Source organism: Anomaloglossus baeobatrachus, unplaced genomic scaffold, assembly GCF_048569485.1.
Source record: "Anomaloglossus baeobatrachus isolate aAnoBae1 unplaced genomic scaffold, aAnoBae1.hap1 Scaffold_636, whole genome shotgun sequence".
Classification (NCBI taxonomy): Eukaryota; Metazoa; Chordata; class Amphibia; order Anura; family Aromobatidae; genus Anomaloglossus; species Anomaloglossus baeobatrachus.
The window spans coordinates 70,135-94,503 of NW_027445004.1; the positions used below are offsets into that span (position 1 = coordinate 70,135).

General features: G+C 49.2%; 10 non-coding genes and 3 pseudogenes across 10 annotated transcripts; all 13 read right to left on the reverse strand.

The window, feature by feature from the left end:
- Positions 1-631: 631 nt before the first annotated feature.
- Positions 632-822, reverse strand: LOC142285990 (U2 spliceosomal RNA). The gene has a single exon (XR_012747270.1). It is a non-coding gene; the product is annotated as a U2 spliceosomal RNA (small nuclear RNA).
- A 1,387-nt stretch (positions 823-2,209) lies between these two features.
- Positions 2,210-2,402, reverse strand: LOC142285936 (U2 spliceosomal RNA). The gene has a single exon (XR_012747226.1). It is a non-coding gene; the product is annotated as a U2 spliceosomal RNA (small nuclear RNA).
- A 688-nt stretch (positions 2,403-3,090) lies between these two features.
- LOC142285956 (U2 spliceosomal RNA) lies at positions 3,091-3,217 on the reverse strand (annotated as a pseudogene).
- A 1,387-nt stretch (positions 3,218-4,604) lies between these two features.
- Positions 4,605-4,795, reverse strand: LOC142285991 (U2 spliceosomal RNA). Its single transcript, XR_012747271.1, has one exon. It is a non-coding gene; the product is annotated as a U2 spliceosomal RNA (small nuclear RNA).
- Positions 4,796-6,182: 1,387 nt separating this feature from the next.
- On the reverse strand, positions 6,183-6,373 carry LOC142285992 (U2 spliceosomal RNA). The gene has a single exon (XR_012747272.1). It is a non-coding gene; the product is annotated as a U2 spliceosomal RNA (small nuclear RNA).
- A 1,387-nt stretch (positions 6,374-7,760) lies between these two features.
- LOC142285993 (U2 spliceosomal RNA) lies at positions 7,761-7,951 on the reverse strand. The gene has a single exon (XR_012747273.1). It is a non-coding gene; the product is annotated as a U2 spliceosomal RNA (small nuclear RNA).
- A 1,387-nt stretch (positions 7,952-9,338) lies between these two features.
- LOC142285994 (U2 spliceosomal RNA) lies at positions 9,339-9,529 on the reverse strand. Its single transcript, XR_012747274.1, has one exon. It is a non-coding gene; the product is annotated as a U2 spliceosomal RNA (small nuclear RNA).
- A 1,387-nt stretch (positions 9,530-10,916) lies between these two features.
- LOC142285938 (U2 spliceosomal RNA) lies at positions 10,917-11,109 on the reverse strand. The gene has a single exon (XR_012747228.1). It is a non-coding gene; the product is annotated as a U2 spliceosomal RNA (small nuclear RNA).
- Positions 11,110-11,797: 688 nt separating this feature from the next.
- On the reverse strand, positions 11,798-11,924 carry LOC142285957 (U2 spliceosomal RNA; annotated as a pseudogene).
- Positions 11,925-13,311: 1,387 nt separating this feature from the next.
- Positions 13,312-13,502, reverse strand: LOC142285995 (U2 spliceosomal RNA). Its single transcript, XR_012747275.1, has one exon. It is a non-coding gene; the product is annotated as a U2 spliceosomal RNA (small nuclear RNA).
- A 1,387-nt stretch (positions 13,503-14,889) lies between these two features.
- Positions 14,890-15,080, reverse strand: LOC142285996 (U2 spliceosomal RNA). Its single transcript, XR_012747276.1, has one exon. It is a non-coding gene; the product is annotated as a U2 spliceosomal RNA (small nuclear RNA).
- A 1,387-nt stretch (positions 15,081-16,467) lies between these two features.
- Positions 16,468-16,660, reverse strand: LOC142285929 (U2 spliceosomal RNA). Its single transcript, XR_012747222.1, has one exon. It is a non-coding gene; the product is annotated as a U2 spliceosomal RNA (small nuclear RNA).
- A 2,189-nt stretch (positions 16,661-18,849) lies between these two features.
- On the reverse strand, positions 18,850-19,052 carry LOC142285935 (U2 spliceosomal RNA; annotated as a pseudogene).
- Between the last annotated feature and the right edge of the window lie 5,317 nt (positions 19,053-24,369).

Here is a 24,369-nt window from a genome sequence, read left to right on the forward strand (position 1 = left end):
AGGCCGCCCTTTCTTAGTATTTGACGTTCCTTATATTGCGGTATGAGGCTTCGCAGTAGGTTGCAAACATTCATCACCCATGACTGTCCCCAATTGAGCTCAGAAGCTCAATGTCTATCATGACCTCTCTTTTAGAATGTCCAAGAGCAAGCAAACTATTCCTCCAGGAGAGGGCGCCAACAGACTACTAAAGAGATCATCATTACTCAAAGAAAACCCCAAAAACCAATGCATGATAGGAATAAACAGGTAACTTTCTTTGGAGTGGAAGCGGAGAGATCGCACCAGATGCCAATTCTAGATGTTATCACACCTGTGGTCACTGCAGCAGCAGGTGAATCCACTTTGTCCAAAAGGGATCTATTCCATTCAATTGCAAATGATCTAGATAAGACAGAGAACTGCAGCACGGGGACATAGCCGAGTTGGTCAGGTTGAGTGGTGATGAGTTTGCTATTTGGATGAATAAAGAAAGTCAAAAGTGTGAAAGATAAAAAACAAAAGGAGGAAGTGTGAAAAGTGAATGGGCCAAATTGAGGTGCATATGAAGACGTATGCTTTCTTCCAATTCATTAAATCGGGCTAATATGAATCAGGTGAATTGAGTTCTGCTTTTGGAAACTGGGTTAAGAAGGGGTGCACCGTTCCTGGAGGTACTGCAATACCAGGTCAATGCGTGGAGTGGACAGAGCAAGCTCTTTTTCCATCTCCCTGTTCTAAAAATCCATTTAATATATGGTCCCCAGATAGGGGACGTATCAGATATTAAACTGATAAGAACAGATACTACACTTGATCTTAGCCAAAAGGCCGAGAAGCGATAACCAGAATTGGTTTGGGCCTCGAGTGGCACCCTGGCCTATGCCGGACACATCTTAGGGAGAGAGAGCGAGAGGGAGACAAACCCACGCCTACACAAGACATTTTGTCACCCAAGCCAACCCTTGAAAAGGCTGCTTTGCAGAGCCAAAACAAGAAGAATGGTGCGTTTTGCAGCCGCCGCCCACTGCAATGAATCTGAATAACTCCTCCTTTAGGGCGCAAGCAACTCCCCTCCCCCTTGCAGTCTTTCCAATTCACGATACAAAAAGACGGACAGGACAGGTTGCCTGACTTTCCGTCACTGCCACCCTTTGCCATCCTTACCCGTAGAAAGCCCTTTCATCATCCCCAAACCCTAATCTTTTCCCTTTCCTTCCCAGCCCCCAAACCCTGCCCTCTGTACCTTTCTCACCACCCGCTTCCCTTCTCCTGTCATCCCCCTACCACCCGGGAAAAAAAGAGATTGCCCCCTCCTTCCACTAGCCCACCCTCCCACCCAAAGAACAACTTCTTCTGCGCAGCTTGTTTTCTAGGCAGCAGCGCTATTGTGATGTCATCGGGGGGCATTGTGACAAGCCGCCAGTGTTCCGTCTCTTCATGTTGTGCACAGTTCAAACGGAAAATACATCAACAGGCAGACTACAGAAAAGCTTACTATCAAAGGTTAGAGGGGGGCTTTCTCAGAGGGCTTTTTACAGTTTTTCTATTCCCAATTAGCCGTTTAAGTGTACTTATTGAAAGTAGTAATTCTTTCATAGGCCGCCCTTTCTTAGTATTTGACGTTCCTTATATTGCGGTATGAGGCTTCGCAGTAGGTTGCAAACATTCATCACCCATGACTGTCCCCAATTGAGCTCAGAAGCTCAATGTCTATCATGACCTCTCTTTTAGAATGTCCAAGAGCAAGCAAACTATTCCTCCAGGAGAGGGCGCCAACAGACTACTAAAGAGATCATCATTACTCAAAGAAAACCCCAAAAACCAATGCATGATAGGAATAAACAGGTAACTTTCTTTGGAGTGGAAGCGGAGAGATCGCACCAGATGCCAATTCTAGATGTTATCACACCTGTGGTCACTGCAGCAGCAGGTGAATCCACTTTGTCCAAAAGGGATCTATTCCATTCAATTGCAAATGATCTAGATAAGACAGAGAACTGCAGCACGGGGACATAGCCGAGTTGGTCAGGTTGAGTGGTGATGAGTTTGCTATTTGGATGAATAAAGAAAGTCAAAAGTGTGAAAGATAAAAAACAAAAGGAGGAAGTGTGAAAAGTGAATGGGCCAAATTGAGGTGCATATGAAGACGTATGCTTTCTTCCAATTCATTAAATCGGGCTAATATGAATCAGGTGAATTGAGTTCTGCTTTTGGAAACTGGGTTAAGAAGGGGTGCACCGTTCCTGGAGGTACTGCAATACCAGGTCAATGCGTGGAGTGGACAGAGCAAGCTCTTTTTCCATCTCCCTGTTCTAAAAATCCATTTAATATATGGTCCCCAGATAGGGGACGTATCAGATATTAAACTGATAAGAACAGATTTTTGATTTAATGAAGCTTTCCAAAGCACCGCAAAAAATGCATGACCGAAGTCACACCAAAAACAGTGCAAAGGCTAGGATTCGTGTGGACCCCTCCGTGAGGAGAGGGTCCCCAAAAATCAACCCCGTCCCTCCGAGCCAGAAGGCCACAGCAAGGGTCAGGGATCTTCGGTGCTCCCCCAAGCCGAAGCCTGGTTGAGCCTTGTCGTTGCTCCCAGCGTCCACCCAGGCATCTTACCCAAGTGGAGTAGAGAGCTACTAGTTGTTGGTTTCGCAGCCGAAACTGCCCGGACCATCAACCGGTGTTGGTTTCTCAGCCCAAGGCTAACCGGACCTCCAACCGGGTGTTGGTTTCTCAGCCGAAGCTGACCCGGACCTCCAACCGGGTGTTGGTTTCTCAGCCGAAGCTGACCCAGACCTCCAACCGGGTGTTGGTTTCTCAGCCGAAGCTGACCCGGACCTCCAACCGGGTGTTGGTTTCTCAGCCCAAAGCTGAACGGACCTCCGACCATGATTATAAAAATTTCCCTTCCTAGCCAGAAGGCCGGGATAGAGCAATATGCTCAGAAAGTATGAAAGGGCAAGGTACGGTGTGCTACAGAGCCCAAGGCTCGCCGGGGTCCCAAGCCAGCAAGCTCAGACTCACTCCAGGGTCGTCAGTCCTGGGGCACATTGCACCATAGCCCCCACACTTACTCAGTCTAATAGCCTCGATCCTGGTAGGGCCATGTTTTCCTCTAGATGAATATACTATACATCAAGAGTACTAGCAAGCGCAACCTTCCAGTGTGCATTGCATCTGCCGAGCCTCACAGATACTACACTTGATCTTAGCCAAAAGGCCGAGAAGCGATAACCAGAATTGGTTTGGGCCTCGAGTGGCACCCTGGCCTATGCCGGACACATCTTAGGGAGAGAGAGCGAGAGGGAGACAAACCCACGCCTACACAAGACATTTTGTCACCCAAGCCAACCCTTGAAAAGGCTGCTTTGCAGAGCCAAAACAAGAAGAATGGTGCGTTTTGCAGCCGCCGCCCACTGCAATGAATCTGAATAACTCCTCCTTTAGGGCGCAAGCAACTCCCCTCCCCCTTGCAGTCTTTCCAATTCACGATACAAAAAGACGGACAGGACAGGTTGCCTGACTTTCCGTCACTGCCACCCTTTGCCATCCTTACCCGTAGAAAGCCCTTTCATCATCCCCAAACCCTAATCTTTTCCCTTTCCTTCCCAGCCCCCAAACCCTGCCCTCTGTACCTTTCTCACCACCCGCTTCCCTTCTCCTGTCATCCCCCTACCACCCGGGAAAAAAAGAGATTGCCCCCTCCTTCCACTAGCCCACCCTCCCACCCAAAGAACAACTTCTTCTGCGCAGCTTGTTTTCTAGGCAGCAGCGCTATTGTGATGTCATCGGGGGGCATTGTGACAAGCCGCCAGTGTTCCGTCTCTTCATGTTGTGCACAGTTCAAACGGAAAATACATCAACAGGCAGACTACAGAAAAGCTTACTATCAAAGGTTAGAGGGGGGCTTTCTCAGAGGGCTTTTTACAGTTTTTCTATTCCCAATTAGCCGTTTAAGTGTACTTATTGAAAGTAGTAATTCTTTCATAGGCCGCCCTTTCTTAGTATTTGACGTTCCTTATATTGCGGTATGAGGCTTCGCAGTAGGTTGCAAACATTCATCACCCATGACTGTCCCCAATTGAGCTCAGAAGCTCAATGTCTATCATGACCTCTCTTTTAGAATGTCCAAGAGCAAGCAAACTATTCCTCCAGGAGAGGGCGCCAACAGACTACTAAAGAGATCATCATTACTCAAAGAAAACCCCAAAAACCAATGCATGATAGGAATAAACAGGTAACTTTCTTTGGAGTGGAAGCGGAGAGATCGCACCAGATGCCAATTCTAGATGTTATCACACCTGTGGTCACTGCAGCAGCAGGTGAATCCACTTTGTCCAAAAGGGATCTATTCCATTCAATTGCAAATGATCTAGATAAGACAGAGAACTGCAGCACGGGGACATAGCCGAGTTGGTCAGGTTGAGTGGTGATGAGTTTGCTATTTGGATGAATAAAGAAAGTCAAAAGTGTGAAAGATAAAAAACAAAAGGAGGAAGTGTGAAAAGTGAATGGGCCAAATTGAGGTGCATATGAAGACGTATGCTTTCTTCCAATTCATTAAATCGGGCTAATATGAATCAGGTGAATTGAGTTCTGCTTTTGGAAACTGGGTTAAGAAGGGGTGCACCGTTCCTGGAGGTACTGCAATACCAGGTCAATGCGTGGAGTGGACAGAGCAAGCTCTTTTTCCATCTCCCTGTTCTAAAAATCCATTTAATATATGGTCCCCAGATAGGGGACGTATCAGATATTAAACTGATAAGAACAGATACTACACTTGATCTTAGCCAAAAGGCCGAGAAGCGATAACCAGAATTGGTTTGGGCCTCGAGTGGCACCCTGGCCTATGCCGGACACATCTTAGGGAGAGAGAGCGAGAGGGAGACAAACCCACGCCTACACAAGACATTTTGTCACCCAAGCCAACCCTTGAAAAGGCTGCTTTGCAGAGCCAAAACAAGAAGAATGGTGCGTTTTGCAGCCGCCGCCCACTGCAATGAATCTGAATAACTCCTCCTTTAGGGCGCAAGCAACTCCCCTCCCCCTTGCAGTCTTTCCAATTCACGATACAAAAAGACGGACAGGACAGGTTGCCTGACTTTCCGTCACTGCCACCCTTTGCCATCCTTACCCGTAGAAAGCCCTTTCATCATCCCCAAACCCTAATCTTTTCCCTTTCCTTCCCAGCCCCCAAACCCTGCCCTCTGTACCTTTCTCACCACCCGCTTCCCTTCTCCTGTCATCCCCCTACCACCCGGGAAAAAAAGAGATTGCCCCCTCCTTCCACTAGCCCACCCTCCCACCCAAAGAACAACTTCTTCTGCGCAGCTTGTTTTCTAGGCAGCAGCGCTATTGTGATGTCATCGGGGGGCATTGTGACAAGCCGCCAGTGTTCCGTCTCTTCATGTTGTGCACAGTTCAAACGGAAAATACATCAACAGGCAGACTACAGAAAAGCTTACTATCAAAGGTTAGAGGGGGGCTTTCTCAGAGGGCTTTTTACAGTTTTTCTATTCCCAATTAGCCGTTTAAGTGTACTTATTGAAAGTAGTAATTCTTTCATAGGCCGCCCTTTCTTAGTATTTGACGTTCCTTATATTGCGGTATGAGGCTTCGCAGTAGGTTGCAAACATTCATCACCCATGACTGTCCCCAATTGAGCTCAGAAGCTCAATGTCTATCATGACCTCTCTTTTAGAATGTCCAAGAGCAAGCAAACTATTCCTCCAGGAGAGGGCGCCAACAGACTACTAAAGAGATCATCATTACTCAAAGAAAACCCCAAAAACCAATGCATGATAGGAATAAACAGGTAACTTTCTTTGGAGTGGAAGCGGAGAGATCGCACCAGATGCCAATTCTAGATGTTATCACACCTGTGGTCACTGCAGCAGCAGGTGAATCCACTTTGTCCAAAAGGGATCTATTCCATTCAATTGCAAATGATCTAGATAAGACAGAGAACTGCAGCACGGGGACATAGCCGAGTTGGTCAGGTTGAGTGGTGATGAGTTTGCTATTTGGATGAATAAAGAAAGTCAAAAGTGTGAAAGATAAAAAACAAAAGGAGGAAGTGTGAAAAGTGAATGGGCCAAATTGAGGTGCATATGAAGACGTATGCTTTCTTCCAATTCATTAAATCGGGCTAATATGAATCAGGTGAATTGAGTTCTGCTTTTGGAAACTGGGTTAAGAAGGGGTGCACCGTTCCTGGAGGTACTGCAATACCAGGTCAATGCGTGGAGTGGACAGAGCAAGCTCTTTTTCCATCTCCCTGTTCTAAAAATCCATTTAATATATGGTCCCCAGATAGGGGACGTATCAGATATTAAACTGATAAGAACAGATACTACACTTGATCTTAGCCAAAAGGCCGAGAAGCGATAACCAGAATTGGTTTGGGCCTCGAGTGGCACCCTGGCCTATGCCGGACACATCTTAGGGAGAGAGAGCGAGAGGGAGACAAACCCACGCCTACACAAGACATTTTGTCACCCAAGCCAACCCTTGAAAAGGCTGCTTTGCAGAGCCAAAACAAGAAGAATGGTGCGTTTTGCAGCCGCCGCCCACTGCAATGAATCTGAATAACTCCTCCTTTAGGGCGCAAGCAACTCCCCTCCCCCTTGCAGTCTTTCCAATTCACGATACAAAAAGACGGACAGGACAGGTTGCCTGACTTTCCGTCACTGCCACCCTTTGCCATCCTTACCCGTAGAAAGCCCTTTCATCATCCCCAAACCCTAATCTTTTCCCTTTCCTTCCCAGCCCCCAAACCCTGCCCTCTGTACCTTTCTCACCACCCGCTTCCCTTCTCCTGTCATCCCCCTACCACCCGGGAAAAAAAGAGATTGCCCCCTCCTTCCACTAGCCCACCCTCCCACCCAAAGAACAACTTCTTCTGCGCAGCTTGTTTTCTAGGCAGCAGCGCTATTGTGATGTCATCGGGGGGCATTGTGACAAGCCGCCAGTGTTCCGTCTCTTCATGTTGTGCACAGTTCAAACGGAAAATACATCAACAGGCAGACTACAGAAAAGCTTACTATCAAAGGTTAGAGGGGGGCTTTCTCAGAGGGCTTTTTACAGTTTTTCTATTCCCAATTAGCCGTTTAAGTGTACTTATTGAAAGTAGTAATTCTTTCATAGGCCGCCCTTTCTTAGTATTTGACGTTCCTTATATTGCGGTATGAGGCTTCGCAGTAGGTTGCAAACATTCATCACCCATGACTGTCCCCAATTGAGCTCAGAAGCTCAATGTCTATCATGACCTCTCTTTTAGAATGTCCAAGAGCAAGCAAACTATTCCTCCAGGAGAGGGCGCCAACAGACTACTAAAGAGATCATCATTACTCAAAGAAAACCCCAAAAACCAATGCATGATAGGAATAAACAGGTAACTTTCTTTGGAGTGGAAGCGGAGAGATCGCACCAGATGCCAATTCTAGATGTTATCACACCTGTGGTCACTGCAGCAGCAGGTGAATCCACTTTGTCCAAAAGGGATCTATTCCATTCAATTGCAAATGATCTAGATAAGACAGAGAACTGCAGCACGGGGACATAGCCGAGTTGGTCAGGTTGAGTGGTGATGAGTTTGCTATTTGGATGAATAAAGAAAGTCAAAAGTGTGAAAGATAAAAAACAAAAGGAGGAAGTGTGAAAAGTGAATGGGCCAAATTGAGGTGCATATGAAGACGTATGCTTTCTTCCAATTCATTAAATCGGGCTAATATGAATCAGGTGAATTGAGTTCTGCTTTTGGAAACTGGGTTAAGAAGGGGTGCACCGTTCCTGGAGGTACTGCAATACCAGGTCAATGCGTGGAGTGGACAGAGCAAGCTCTTTTTCCATCTCCCTGTTCTAAAAATCCATTTAATATATGGTCCCCAGATAGGGGACGTATCAGATATTAAACTGATAAGAACAGATACTACACTTGATCTTAGCCAAAAGGCCGAGAAGCGATAACCAGAATTGGTTTGGGCCTCGAGTGGCACCCTGGCCTATGCCGGACACATCTTAGGGAGAGAGAGCGAGAGGGAGACAAACCCACGCCTACACAAGACATTTTGTCACCCAAGCCAACCCTTGAAAAGGCTGCTTTGCAGAGCCAAAACAAGAAGAATGGTGCGTTTTGCAGCCGCCGCCCACTGCAATGAATCTGAATAACTCCTCCTTTAGGGCGCAAGCAACTCCCCTCCCCCTTGCAGTCTTTCCAATTCACGATACAAAAAGACGGACAGGACAGGTTGCCTGACTTTCCGTCACTGCCACCCTTTGCCATCCTTACCCGTAGAAAGCCCTTTCATCATCCCCAAACCCTAATCTTTTCCCTTTCCTTCCCAGCCCCCAAACCCTGCCCTCTGTACCTTTCTCACCACCCGCTTCCCTTCTCCTGTCATCCCCCTACCACCCGGGAAAAAAAGAGATTGCCCCCTCCTTCCACTAGCCCACCCTCCCACCCAAAGAACAACTTCTTCTGCGCAGCTTGTTTTCTAGGCAGCAGCGCTATTGTGATGTCATCGGGGGGCATTGTGACAAGCCGCCAGTGTTCCGTCTCTTCATGTTGTGCACAGTTCAAACGGAAAATACATCAACAGGCAGACTACAGAAAAGCTTACTATCAAAGGTTAGAGGGGGGCTTTCTCAGAGGGCTTTTTACAGTTTTTCTATTCCCAATTAGCCGTTTAAGTGTACTTATTGAAAGTAGTAATTCTTTCATAGGCCGCCCTTTCTTAGTATTTGACGTTCCTTATATTGCGGTATGAGGCTTCGCAGTAGGTTGCAAACATTCATCACCCATGACTGTCCCCAATTGAGCTCAGAAGCTCAATGTCTATCATGACCTCTCTTTTAGAATGTCCAAGAGCAAGCAAACTATTCCTCCAGGAGAGGGCGCCAACAGACTACTAAAGAGATCATCATTACTCAAAGAAAACCCCAAAAACCAATGCATGATAGGAATAAACAGGTAACTTTCTTTGGAGTGGAAGCGGAGAGATCGCACCAGATGCCAATTCTAGATGTTATCACACCTGTGGTCACTGCAGCAGCAGGTGAATCCACTTTGTCCAAAAGGGATCTATTCCATTCAATTGCAAATGATCTAGATAAGACAGAGAACTGCAGCACGGGGACATAGCCGAGTTGGTCAGGTTGAGTGGTGATGAGTTTGCTATTTGGATGAATAAAGAAAGTCAAAAGTGTGAAAGATAAAAAACAAAAGGAGGAAGTGTGAAAAGTGAATGGGCCAAATTGAGGTGCATATGAAGACGTATGCTTTCTTCCAATTCATTAAATCGGGCTAATATGAATCAGGTGAATTGAGTTCTGCTTTTGGAAACTGGGTTAAGAAGGGGTGCACCGTTCCTGGAGGTACTGCAATACCAGGTCAATGCGTGGAGTGGACAGAGCAAGCTCTTTTTCCATCTCCCTGTTCTAAAAATCCATTTAATATATGGTCCCCAGATAGGGGACGTATCAGATATTAAACTGATAAGAACAGATACTACACTTGATCTTAGCCAAAAGGCCGAGAAGCGATAACCAGAATTGGTTTGGGCCTCGAGTGGCACCCTGGCCTATGCCGGACACATCTTAGGGAGAGAGAGCGAGAGGGAGACAAACCCACGCCTACACAAGACATTTTGTCACCCAAGCCAACCCTTGAAAAGGCTGCTTTGCAGAGCCAAAACAAGAAGAATGGTGCGTTTTGCAGCCGCCGCCCACTGCAATGAATCTGAATAACTCCTCCTTTAGGGCGCAAGCAACTCCCCTCCCCCTTGCAGTCTTTCCAATTCACGATACAAAAAGACGGACAGGACAGGTTGCCTGACTTTCCGTCACTGCCACCCTTTGCCATCCTTACCCGTAGAAAGCCCTTTCATCATCCCCAAACCCTAATCTTTTCCCTTTCCTTCCCAGCCCCCAAACCCTGCCCTCTGTACCTTTCTCACCACCCGCTTCCCTTCTCCTGTCATCCCCCTACCACCCGGGAAAAAAAGAGATTGCCCCCTCCTTCCACTAGCCCACCCTCCCACCCAAAGAACAACTTCTTCTGCGCAGCTTGTTTTCTAGGCAGCAGCGCTATTGTGATGTCATCGGGGGGCATTGTGACAAGCCGCCAGTGTTCCGTCTCTTCATGTTGTGCACAGTTCAAACGGAAAATACATCAACAGGCAGACTACAGAAAAGCTTACTATCAAAGGTTAGAGGGGGGCTTTCTCAGAGGGCTTTTTACAGTTTTTCTATTCCCAATTAGCCGTTTAAGTGTACTTATTGAAAGTAGTAATTCTTTCATAGGCCGCCCTTTCTTAGTATTTGACGTTCCTTATATTGCGGTATGAGGCTTCGCAGTAGGTTGCAAACATTCATCACCCATGACTGTCCCCAATTGAGCTCAGAAGCTCAATGTCTATCATGACCTCTCTTTTAGAATGTCCAAGAGCAAGCAAACTATTCCTCCAGGAGAGGGCGCCAACAGACTACTAAAGAGATCATCATTACTCAAAGAAAACCCCAAAAACCAATGCATGATAGGAATAAACAGGTAACTTTCTTTGGAGTGGAAGCGGAGAGATCGCACCAGATGCCAATTCTAGATGTTATCACACCTGTGGTCACTGCAGCAGCAGGTGAATCCACTTTGTCCAAAAGGGATCTATTCCATTCAATTGCAAATGATCTAGATAAGACAGAGAACTGCAGCACGGGGACATAGCCGAGTTGGTCAGGTTGAGTGGTGATGAGTTTGCTATTTGGATGAATAAAGAAAGTCAAAAGTGTGAAAGATAAAAAACAAAAGGAGGAAGTGTGAAAAGTGAATGGGCCAAATTGAGGTGCATATGAAGACGTATGCTTTCTTCCAATTCATTAAATCGGGCTAATATGAATCAGGTGAATTGAGTTCTGCTTTTGGAAACTGGGTTAAGAAGGGGTGCACCGTTCCTGGAGGTACTGCAATACCAGGTCAATGCGTGGAGTGGACAGAGCAAGCTCTTTTTCCATCTCCCTGTTCTAAAAATCCATTTAATATATGGTCCCCAGATAGGGGACGTATCAGATATTAAACTGATAAGAACAGATTTTTGATTTAATGAAGCTTTCCAAAGCACCGCAAAAAATGCATGACCGAAGTCACACCAAAAACAGTGCAAAGGCTAGGATTCGTGTGGACCCCTCCGTGAGGAGAGGGTCCCCAAAAATCAACCCCGTCCCTCCGAGCCAGAAGGCCACAGCAAGGGTCAGGGATCTTCGGTGCTCCCCCAAGCCGAAGCCTGGTTGAGCCTTGTCGTTGCTCCCAGCGTCCACCCAGGCATCTTACCCAAGTGGAGTAGAGAGCTACTAGTTGTTGGTTTCGCAGCCGAAACTGCCCGGACCATCAACCGGTGTTGGTTTCTCAGCCCAAGGCTAACCGGACCTCCAACCGGGTGTTGGTTTCTCAGCCGAAGCTGACCCGGACCTCCAACCGGGTGTTGGTTTCTCAGCCGAAGCTGACCCAGACCTCCAACCGGGTGTTGGTTTCTCAGCCGAAGCTGACCCGGACCTCCAACCGGGTGTTGGTTTCTCAGCCCAAAGCTGAACGGACCTCCGACCATGATTATAAAAATTTCCCTTCCTAGCCAGAAGGCCGGGATAGAGCAATATGCTCAGAAAGTATGAAAGGGCAAGGTACGGTGTGCTACAGAGCCCAAGGCTCGCCGGGGTCCCAAGCCAGCAAGCTCAGACTCACTCCAGGGTCGTCAGTCCTGGGGCACATTGCACCATAGCCCCCACACTTACTCAGTCTAATAGCCTCGATCCTGGTAGGGCCATGTTTTCCTCTAGATGAATATACTATACATCAAGAGTACTAGCAAGCGCAACCTTCCAGTGTGCATTGCATCTGCCGAGCCTCACAGATACTACACTTGATCTTAGCCAAAAGGCCGAGAAGCGATAACCAGAATTGGTTTGGGCCTCGAGTGGCACCCTGGCCTATGCCGGACACATCTTAGGGAGAGAGAGCGAGAGGGAGACAAACCCACGCCTACACAAGACATTTTGTCACCCAAGCCAACCCTTGAAAAGGCTGCTTTGCAGAGCCAAAACAAGAAGAATGGTGCGTTTTGCAGCCGCCGCCCACTGCAATGAATCTGAATAACTCCTCCTTTAGGGCGCAAGCAACTCCCCTCCCCCTTGCAGTCTTTCCAATTCACGATACAAAAAGACGGACAGGACAGGTTGCCTGACTTTCCGTCACTGCCACCCTTTGCCATCCTTACCCGTAGAAAGCCCTTTCATCATCCCCAAACCCTAATCTTTTCCCTTTCCTTCCCAGCCCCCAAACCCTGCCCTCTGTACCTTTCTCACCACCCGCTTCCCTTCTCCTGTCATCCCCCTACCACCCGGGAAAAAAAGAGATTGCCCCCTCCTTCCACTAGCCCACCCTCCCACCCAAAGAACAACTTCTTCTGCGCAGCTTGTTTTCTAGGCAGCAGCGCTATTGTGATGTCATCGGGGGGCATTGTGACAAGCCGCCAGTGTTCCGTCTCTTCATGTTGTGCACAGTTCAAACGGAAAATACATCAACAGGCAGACTACAGAAAAGCTTACTATCAAAGGTTAGAGGGGGGCTTTCTCAGAGGGCTTTTTACAGTTTTTCTATTCCCAATTAGCCGTTTAAGTGTACTTATTGAAAGTAGTAATTCTTTCATAGGCCGCCCTTTCTTAGTATTTGACGTTCCTTATATTGCGGTATGAGGCTTCGCAGTAGGTTGCAAACATTCATCACCCATGACTGTCCCCAATTGAGCTCAGAAGCTCAATGTCTATCATGACCTCTCTTTTAGAATGTCCAAGAGCAAGCAAACTATTCCTCCAGGAGAGGGCGCCAACAGACTACTAAAGAGATCATCATTACTCAAAGAAAACCCCAAAAACCAATGCATGATAGGAATAAACAGGTAACTTTCTTTGGAGTGGAAGCGGAGAGATCGCACCAGATGCCAATTCTAGATGTTATCACACCTGTGGTCACTGCAGCAGCAGGTGAATCCACTTTGTCCAAAAGGGATCTATTCCATTCAATTGCAAATGATCTAGATAAGACAGAGAACTGCAGCACGGGGACATAGCCGAGTTGGTCAGGTTGAGTGGTGATGAGTTTGCTATTTGGATGAATAAAGAAAGTCAAAAGTGTGAAAGATAAAAAACAAAAGGAGGAAGTGTGAAAAGTGAATGGGCCAAATTGAGGTGCATATGAAGACGTATGCTTTCTTCCAATTCATTAAATCGGGCTAATATGAATCAGGTGAATTGAGTTCTGCTTTTGGAAACTGGGTTAAGAAGGGGTGCACCGTTCCTGGAGGTACTGCAATACCAGGTCAATGCGTGGAGTGGACAGAGCAAGCTCTTTTTCCATCTCCCTGTTCTAAAAATCCATTTAATATATGGTCCCCAGATAGGGGACGTATCAGATATTAAACTGATAAGAACAGATACTACACTTGATCTTAGCCAAAAGGCCGAGAAGCGATAACCAGAATTGGTTTGGGCCTCGAGTGGCACCCTGGCCTATGCCGGACACATCTTAGGGAGAGAGAGCGAGAGGGAGACAAACCCACGCCTACACAAGACATTTTGTCACCCAAGCCAACCCTTGAAAAGGCTGCTTTGCAGAGCCAAAACAAGAAGAATGGTGCGTTTTGCAGCCGCCGCCCACTGCAATGAATCTGAATAACTCCTCCTTTAGGGCGCAAGCAACTCCCCTCCCCCTTGCAGTCTTTCCAATTCACGATACAAAAAGACGGACAGGACAGGTTGCCTGACTTTCCGTCACTGCCACCCTTTGCCATCCTTACCCGTAGAAAGCCCTTTCATCATCCCCAAACCCTAATCTTTTCCCTTTCCTTCCCAGCCCCCAAACCCTGCCCTCTGTACCTTTCTCACCACCCGCTTCCCTTCTCCTGTCATCCCCCTACCACCCGGGAAAAAAAGAGATTGCCCCCTCCTTCCACTAGCCCACCCTCCCACCCAAAGAACAACTTCTTCTGCGCAGCTTGTTTTCTAGGCAGCAGCGCTATTGTGATGTCATCGGGGGGCATTGTGACAAGCCGCCAGTGTTCCGTCTCTTCATGTTGTGCACAGTTCAAACGGAAAATACATCAACAGGCAGACTACAGAAAAGCTTACTATCAAAGGTTAGAGGGGGGCTTTCTCAGAGGGCTTTTTACAGTTTTTCTATTCCCAATTAGCCGTTTAAGTGTACTTATTGAAAGTAGTAATTCTTTCATAGGCCGCCCTTTCTTAGTATTTGACGTTCCTTATATTGCGGTATGAGGCTTCGCAGTAGGTTGCAAACATTCATCACCCATGACTGTCCCCAATTGAGCTCAGAAGCTCAATGTCTATCATGACCTCTCTTTTAGAATGTCCAAGAGCAAGCAAACTATTCCTCCAGGAGAGGGCGCCAACAGACTACTAAAGAGATCATCATTACTCAAAGAAAACCCCAAAAACCAATGCATGATAGGAATAAACAGGTAACTTTCTTTGGAGTGGAAGCGGAGAGATCGCACCAGATGCCAATTCTAGATGTTATCACACCTGTGGTCACTGCAGCAGCAGGTGAATCCACTTTGTCCAAAAGGGATCTATTCCATTCAATTGCAAATGATCTAGATAAGACAGAGAACTGCAGCACGGGGACATAGCCGAGTTGGTCAGGTTGAGTGGTGATGAGTTTGCTATTTGGATGAATAAAGAAAGTCAAAAGTGTGAAAGATAAAAAACAAAAGGAGGAAGTGTGAAAAGTGAATGGGCCAAATTGAGGTGCATATGAAGACGTATGCTTTCTTCCAATTCATTAAATCGGGCTAATATGAATCAGGTGAATTGAGTTCTGCTTTTGGAAACTGGGTTAAGAAGGGGTGCACCGTTCCTGGAGGTACTGCAATACCAGGTCAATGCGTGGAGTGGACAGAGCAAGCTCTTTTTCCATCTCCCTGTTCTAAAAATCCATTTAATATATGGTCCCCAGATAGGGGACGTATCAGATATTAAACTGATAAGAACAGATACTACACTTGATCTTAGCCAAAAGGCCGAGAAGCGATAACCAGAATTGGTTTGGGCCTCGAGTGGCACCCTGGCCTATGCCGGACACATCTTAGGGAGAGAGAGCGAGAGGGAGACAAACCCACGCCTACACAAGACATTTTGTCACCCAAGCCAACCCTTGAAAAGGCTGCTTTGCAGAGCCAAAACAAGAAGAATGGTGCGTTTTGCAGCCGCCGCCCACTGCAATGAATCTGAATAACTCCTCCTTTAGGGCGCAAGCAACTCCCCTCCCCCTTGCAGTCTTTCCAATTCACGATACAAAAAGACGGACAGGACAGGTTGCCTGACTTTCCGTCACTGCCACCCTTTGCCATCCTTACCCGTAGAAAGCCCTTTCATCATCCCCAAACCCTAATCTTTTCCCTTTCCTTCCCAGCCCCCAAACCCTGCCCTCTGTACCTTTCTCACCACCCGCTTCCCTTCTCCTGTCATCCCCCTACCACCCGGGAAAAAAAGAGATTGCCCCCTCCTTCCACTAGCCCACCCTCCCACCCAAAGAACAACTTCTTCTGCGCAGCTTGTTTTCTAGGCAGCAGCGCTATTGTGATGTCATCGGGGGGCATTGTGACAAGCCGCCAGTGTTCCGTCTCTTCATGTTGTGCACAGTTCAAACGGAAAATACATCAACAGGCAGACTACAGAAAAGCTTACTATCAAAGGTTAGAGGGGGGCTTTCTCAGAGGGCTTTTTACAGTTTTTCTATTCCCAATTAGCCGTTTAAGTGTACTTATTGAAAGTAGTAATTCTTTCATAGGCCGCCCTTTCTTAGTATTTGACGTTCCTTATATTGCGGTATGAGGCTTCGCAGTAGGTTGCAAACATTCATCACCCATGACTGTCCCCAATTGAGCTCAGAAGCTCAATGTCTATCATGACCTCTCTTTTAGAATGTCCAAGAGCAAGCAAACTATTCCTCCAGGAGAGGGCGCCAACAGACTACTAAAGAGATCATCATTACTCAAAGAAAACCCCAAAAACCAATGCATGATAGGAATAAACAGGTAACTTTCTTTGGAGTGGAAGCGGAGAGATCGCACCAGATGCCAATTCTAGATGTTATCACACCTGTGGTCACTGCAGCAGCAGGTGAATCCACTTTGTCCAAAAGGGATCTATTCCATTCAATTGCAAATGATCTAGATAAGACAGAGAACTGCAGCACGGGGACATAGCCGAGTTGGTCAGGTTGAGTGGTGATGAGTTTGCTATTTGGATGAATAAAGAAAGTCAAAAGTGTGAAAGATAAAAAACAAAAGGAGGAAGTGTGAAAAGTGAATGGGCCAAATTGAGGTGCATATGAAGACGTATGCTTTCTTCCAATTCATTAAATCGGGCTAATATGAATCAGGTGAATTGAGTTCTGCTTTTGGAAACTGGGTTAAGAAGGGGTGCACCGTTCCTGGAGGTACTGCAATACCAGGTCAATGCGTGGAGTGGACAGAGCAAGCTCTTTTTCCATCTCCCTGTTCTAAAAATCCATTTAATATATGGTCCCCAGATAGGGGACGTATCAGATATTAAACTGATAAGAACAGATTTTTGATTTAATGAAGCTTTCCAAAGCACCACAAAAAATGCATGACCGAAGTCACACCAAAAACAGTGCAAAGGCTAGGATTCGTGTGGACCCCACCGTGAGGAGAGGGTCCCCAAAAATCAACCCCGTCCCTCCGAGCCAGAAGGCCACAGCAAGGGTCAGGGATCTTCGGTGCTCCCCCAAGCCGAAGCCTGGTTGAGCCTTGTCGTTGCTCCCAGCGTCCACCCAGGCATCTTACCCAAGTGGAGTAGAGAGTTACTAGTTGTTGGTTTCGCAGCCAAAACTGCCCGGACCGTCAACCGGTGTTGGTTTCTCAGCCCAAGGCTAACCGGACCTCCAACCGGGTGTTGGTTTCTCAGCCGAAGCTGACCCAGACCTCCAACCGGGTGTTGGTTTCTCAGCCGAAGCTGACCCAGACCTCCAACCGGGTGTTAGTTTCTCAGCCCAAAGCTGACCAGACCTCCGACCGGGATTATAAAAATTTCCCTTCCTAGCCAGAAGGCCGGGATAGGATAATATGCTCAAAAAGTATGAAAAGGCAAGGTACGGTGTGCTACAGAGCCCAAGGCTTGCCGGGGTCCCAAGCCAGCAAGCTCAGACTCACTCCAGGGTCGTCAGTCCTGGGGCACGTTGTACCATAGCCCCCCACCCTTACTCAGTCTAATAGCCTCGATCCTGGTAGGGCCATGTTTTCCTCTAGATGAATATACTATCCACCCAGAGTACTAGCAAGTGCAACCTTCCAGTGTGCATTGTATCATTGTACTAAGGTGGCCTGGAGCTTAAACCACCTCTTCGAACAACACTACACTTGATCTTAGCCAAAAGGCCGAGAAGCGATAACCAGAATTGGTTTGGGCCTCGAGTGGCACCCTGGCCTATGCCGGACACATCTTAGGGAGAGAGAGCGAGAGGGAGACAAACCCACGCCTACACAAGACATTTTGTCACCCAAGCCAACCCTTGAAAAGGCTGCTTTGCAGAGCCAAAACAAGAAGAATGGTGCGTTTTGCAGCCGCCGCCCACTGCAATGAATCTGAATAACTCCTCCTTTAGGGCGCAAGCAACTCCCCTCCCCCTTGCAGTCTTTCCAATTCACGATACAAAAAGACGGACAGGACAGGTTGCCTGACTTTCCGTCACTGCCACCCTTTGCCATCCTTACCCGTAGAAAGCCCTTTCATCATCCCCAAACCCTAATCTTTTCCCTTTCCTTCCCAGCCCCCAAACCCTGCCCTCTGTACCTTTCTCACCACCCGCTTCCCTTCTCCTGTCATCCCCCTACCACCCGGGAAAAAAAGAGATTGCCCCCTCCTTCCACTAGCCCACCCTCCCACCCAAAGAACAACTTCTTCTGCGCAGCTTGTTTTCTAGGCAGCAGCGCTATTGTGATGTCATCGGGGGGCATTGTGACAAGCCGCCAGTGTTCCGTCTCTTCATGTTGTGCACAGTTCAAACGGAAAATACATCAACAGGCAGACTACAGAAAAGCTTACTATCAAAGGTTAGAGGGGGGCTTTCTCAGAGGGCTTTTTACAGTTTTTCTATTCCCAATTAGCCGTTTAAGTGTACTTATTGAAAGTAGTAATTCTTTCATAGGCCGCCCTTTCTTAGTATTTGACGTTCCTTATATTGCGGTATGAGGCTTCGCAGTAGGTTGCAAACATTCATCACCCATGACTGTCCCCAATTGAGCTCAGAAGCTCAATGTCTATCATGACCTCTCTTTTAGAATGTCCAAGAGCAAGCAAACTATTCCTCCAGGAGAGGGCGCCAACAGACTACTAAAGAGATCATCATTACTCAAAGAAAACCCCAAAAACCAATGCATGATAGGAATAAACAGGTAACTTTCTTTGGAGTGGAAGCGGAGAGATCGCACCAGATGCCAATTCTAGATGTTATCACACCTGTGGTCACTGCAGCAGCAGGTGAATCCACTTTGTCCAAAAGGGATCTATTCCATTCAATTGCAAATGATCTAGATAAGACAGAGAACTGCAGCACGGGGACATAGCCGAGTTGGTCAGGTTGAGTGGTGATGAGTTTGCTATTTGGATGAATAAAGAAAGTCAAAAGTGTGAAAGATAAAAAACAAAAGGAGGAAGTGTGAAAAGTGAATGGGCCAAATTGAGGTGCATATGAAGACGTATGCTTTCTTCCAATTCATTAAATCGGGCTAATATGAATCAGGTGAATTGAGTTCTGCTTTTGGAAACTGGGTTAAGAAGGGGTGCACCGGTCCTGGAGGTACTGCAATACCAGGTCAATGCGTGGAGTGGACAGAGCAAGCTCTTTTTCCATCTCCCTGTTCTAAAAATCCATTTAATATATGGTCCCCAGATAGGGGACGTATCAGATATTAAACTGATAAGAACAGATTTTGATTTAACAGCATCTTTATTATCATGCACTACTCACAAAAAGGTAACAAACCGTGTACAGTGCCGCAGCCCCGTACACACAGAACTATACAATCCTTCTTACATAGCCATAGAGTACGACGCACTAAACTATACATCACACTCCTATGCTTATCCATAACACTCAAGCTGAAAGAAAAAGTTAGACAATAAATAACGACGAACCGGCGATTGGGGGATGGGGGTAGGGGAAAAGGGGGATAGGGTGGGGAAATCACAGGCCCGAAGCTTTATTGAAAGACGCACATAACGGGAAAAGGAGGGAGGGGGCATGGAAGAGGTCTAAACCTCCTCCTCGGCGCTGTCGTCCGGACTGTCCATGATGGAATAGTCTCTGAGCAGGCTGTGGATCAGCCTGCGGCAATCCTGGATAGACATCCTCTCCCTCTTCAAGATGAGCCGGTTCCTGGCGACCCAAATAGCGTCCTTAAAGCAGTTCATAAGGCGCCAAGCCTCCTGGATGGCTCCAACGGTGTGAGTCCCAGGGAAGAGTCCATAAAGTACGGAATGGTACGATAGGCTCTCTCTGGGGACGGAGTTCCTCAGGTCATCCTCCAGGGCAACCAACAGGCGCTGTGCGAAACGGCAGTCCCAAAAGGCGTGCAGCGATGTTTCCTCCACGAAGGGGCACCTTGGGCAGTACCGGGTTTTGCACAGGTTCCGGGCGTGCATGAATGACCGGACGGGCAGTCCGCCCTGTATCGCCATCCATGACAAGTCCTTGTGCCCGTTGGTCAATCCAGCCGATGACACGTTTGTCCAAACAGTCTCCAGTGTGTCGTGATGAAGTCCTGGAATGTTCTCCATTTCGTCCTTGGCTCTGATGAGTTTGTGGATAGTCTTTGGCTTCCACAAATCAGGCTTGAGTCCCTCCAGTTGGTGTTCCCTCACAAACCGAACCACGTCTCCGTAGAACCATGGCGCCGTCCAGTTGTAGGGGAAGGAGCTGTCCCACTTGTCCCAGCCTAACCGTCTCCAAAGGGGGAGCAGGAAGAAGCGAGACATGGACCCACCCGCGGAACCCCTCTTGACTCGCAGAGTTCGGCGAACGCAGTCACATACGAAGGAGGATCGCAGGAGGGTGGGGATATCGGGTACGCCCTTCCCACCCTTGCGAGGATCCTTGTACATGATGCTCCGCTTTACTCTGTCCATCTTGGATCCCCAGACAAAACGAAACACCGTCCTGGTAATGGCCCTGCACACGGTGGCAAGGGGGGGCCAGGCCTGGGCCGTGTACTGCAGCACGGGCAGTACCTCGTTACGCAGGACCAGTGCTTTGCCCTCACAGGTGAGGCGTCTGAGGCTCCACAGACCGATCCGTTGGGTGATCTTGGTCAAGCGTTCCTCCCAGGACTTGAGGGCTGCTCCTTCCTTCCCGAACCAGACTCCAAGAACCTTGATGAAATCCGGCTGGATGCTGAAAGGGAAGGGGGCGGAAGAGGCCGGCTGCCAGTCCCCGAAGAGCATGGCTTCCGACTTCCCGCAGTTGACTTTGGCTCCCGAAGCCCGTCCGAAGGTCTCACAGGTCTGGACGAGGGTGTCGACTGAGCGCCGGTCCGCGCAGAAGACAGTCACGTCGTCCATGTAGAGCGAGCACTTGACCTCGAAGCGTTCTGGTCCTGGTGCGGTGATCCCTCTGATCTCTCCATTCCGCCGGATAGCCTCTGCAAAGAGTTCTATAACACAAACAAAAAGAAGAGGTGACAGAGGACAGCCTTGTCTGACCCCTGAGAGGACCGGGAAGGGGTCAGTCTTCCAGCCGTTCACCAACACCGAGCTGTGAATATCAAAATACATTAGTTGGACATACAAGCAAAACATGTTACCCAAACCTAACCTGTGCAGAGCTTTGCCCAGGAACTCATGGGAAACACGGTCGAAGGCCTTTTCCTGATCCAACGAGATCAGGGCTGCGTGCACCCGGCGGGCTTTGATGTACTCGACCGTGTCCCGCATGAGAGCCAGGCTGTCTGCGATGCGACGTCCGGGGATGCCGCAGGTCTGATCCGGGTGGATGATCCGTCCGATAACAGTCTTCAATCTCGTTGCCATCGTCTTGGCCAGGATCTTGTAGTCGACGTTCAGAAGGGTGATGGGACGCCAATTCTTCAGGTCGCACCTCTCTCCTTTACGCTTGTACAGGATCGTGACCATTCCTTCCCTCAGAGATGGAGGCATTCTGCCCTCCACCACCATCTCCTCATACAGCCCTAACAGGTCCGGACAGATTAGGTCTCCCAGCGCTACATAGAGCTCTGCTGGGAGGCCGTCACTGCCCGGTGTCCTGCCAGAACTAAAGGATTTGGCGGCCGAGAGCAGCTCGTCCACCGTCAGAGGAACATCCATGGCCGCCGCGTCTGCAGGGTCAAGATGGTTAGTGATACCTGACAGGAACTTATCGGCGGCCTCGGGGTCAGTAGTCTTGCGGGCGTAGAGTTCGCTGTAGAAGTCGCTGACGACCTTCATCACGTTCTCTTTCCCGCGTCGCATGTTTCCACTCTCGTCTCGTAGTTCATTCATGGGCGTGTGACCGGCGTGGAGTTTCCTGAAAAAGAACGAGTTACATTTCTCACCCTTCTCCAGGTTCTCCACTTTGGAACGGAAGACAATTCGCTCGGACTCCTCCTCGAAGTGCCTTTTCAGGCTCCTCTTAGTCTCCTCCAGCTCCTCTCTCACGTCCCAGCCGCATCGAAGAAGGTCCTGCAGGGAACGCAGCTCACGCTGGAGTCTCCTGAAGTCCCTCCTCTTCAGACACGCCTGTTGTTGACTCTTTGCCTGAAAGAAGAAACGGAACTCGAGTTTAACGTATTCCCACCAGTCAGAAACAGACTGGAAGCCCGCCTTGTAGGCCCGCCACGTGGAGTAGGCAGCTCTAAGCTCCTCCAGAATCTCACCCTTTTCCAGCAGAGAGCAGTTCAGCTTCCAGGAGCCCGGGCCAATGGGGAAGCCATGGCCCAGCACACCTTGAAAGTGAATGGCTCTGTGGTCAGAGAAGAAGCAGGGGACCATCGAGTGCCCACTCCGCCCAACCGCCCGAGAGGTAAACACAAAGTCAATCCTGGAACGCAGCGAGCCATCGGATCGGCACCATGAATAGTTCACGGATCCGTGTCCGATGGAGCCAACAACGTCCACAAGAGAGGCTTCGGTCACCATCTCAATGAGCAGTTTGGATGTGACGTCCAACTTGGCAGCCGTTCCAGAACTGCGTCCATCCTCCTCAATCGGGCAGTTGAAATCCCCGGCCATCACTACCGTCCTGGCGGTAGCGAGCTGAGGGCGCAGGGCTTGGAGGAGCTCCAGTCGATCGCTCTTCACAGGAGAAGCATACACATTGATGAACCTGACAGGTTCTCCCGCCCAGGTGCCATCCACGAGCAGTAACCTGCCGCAGACGATTTCCTGAACAGAGTCCAATGTGAAGGCGCTTCCCCTGATCAGCACGGCGACCCCCGCGGACCTACAGTCGCCCCCGCCAGACCAGTAGGATGGGCCATGGGTCCACTCCCTGGCCAGATGGTTGAAGGACCTAGAGGAGGGAAGGGAGCATTCCTGCAGGAAAAATACATCACTAGACTGAGTGTTAAGGAACGCAAAAATTGTCTGACGTCGGAACTTGTCTCTGATGCTCCTAACATTAATGGAAAAGATGTTAATGTTAGCAGTCATTGGAGGAAAGAGAAAGTTAGAGCAGGCGGTGTGCCTTAGTTACCACTCCGGTCGGGCGGTTCTTCCTCTTTGGCACCTGCTGGTAAGGGTATCTCCAGCAGACCCTCTTCTGCTAGCTGATCAAGCAGGGATGGTGCCTCAGTGGCTTCCGACTCCTCCATTTCTTCTTCGGCCACAAGGGACTCCACCATCTGCTCCAACACGTCCGGTTCTGGGAGGAGGCCATCCTCCTCTTCCTGGGGTGGGTTAAGGTCCACAATGAACAGCTTGGAAGGTTCTGCGACAGGACTATCTTCCACCTTCCTTTTCCTTTGGCCTGTACCTGAGGAGACAAGAGCTGGAAAATCCTCCTCGGTGAAAAGTGCAAGAGTGCTGAGGCCCTCTGCTCTCATGGTCTGGGGAGGGAGAGTGGGCTTTGGGGGGGGGGTGAGGAGACCAACTGAGGAGTAGGGAAATGAGGTGGAGGTAGTGGAATCCTCAGTAGGGTTGGCCGGGGGGGGGGGGTTTGGACAGGGGTGACAGGGGGGGGGACCAGGGAGGGGGCAACAGTTTTCTTACCCTTCTTTTCCCTGGACTCCGTGGCTGCTGGGGCATCGGCTGGAGCCACGGTCGCCGGGTTCTTGGCCGCCTTGTCCTTGGCCTCTGTGGCCTTGGTCGTAGCTGCCTTGGTCGACGAGGCTGTGACTACCCGATACTGGGTCGCCGCGGCAACCCTTGCCCAGGATTTCTCCCGCTGTGGGCAGTCCTTGTAAAGGTGGTCCGCCTGTCCACATAGGTTGCAAGTCTTCTTCTTTGGGCAGTCCTTGGAGCTGTGTCCTGTCACCCGGCAAACCCTGCAGGCGTCCTCCTTGCAGGTCTTCATCGAATGCCCTTTCCCGCCACATTTCCTGCAGTTGTGTGGCATGTCCGGGTAGTAGATGAGACCAAAGGAGTTTCCCAGAGAGAATGTCGGGGGCAGGTGCTGGAGACCATCCTCGGATGCTGGTTCCCTGTAGAGTCGAACGGTTACTGACCACTTACCCGTCCAGAATCCGTTGCCGTTAAGGATGTGGGATGGCTCCCTCACCACTGTGCAGAGACGTCCCAGGAACGTGGAGATGTCTCTTCCTGGGGTGTGCGGGTTCCGCATGGAGACCGTGATCCTCTTCTCATCCCTCTGTATAGGACAGGATCCTAAAAAAGAATGAAAAGGGGAGTCCGGCATCGCTGCGTTCATCGCCTCCCAGTATCTCCTGCAGGCATTCACCGTGGCAAAGGTTACCAGAAAAATGCCAGTCATGAAGGTCTGGACACTCAGGGTTTCCGCCCTGGAGAAGCCCTGATCCAGAATCATCTTCTTGCAGAACACGTCGCTGGACATGTCCGGCAACCTACCATCCACCGCCTTTAGCTTCAGGGCGACCGTCTGCCGCATCCAAGGCTCCAGGGTTGGAGCCTTTTCAGGCGGCGTCCGGGCTCCCTCCGGCTGGCTGGCGTCGGAGGTAGGGGCCTCTTGGGCCGAAGAAGCCTCTGGATGAGCCTTCCTGGAGGTCCCTGGGTCCTGAGCCTTCTTGGCTGCCTTCTCTGGCTTGCTTGCCATGGCTGGTTCCTGCTTGAGTTCCCGGAGCTGGATCTTGGATTCTTCTCCGGGTGTCTTCTCCCGCTGTGTTCCTC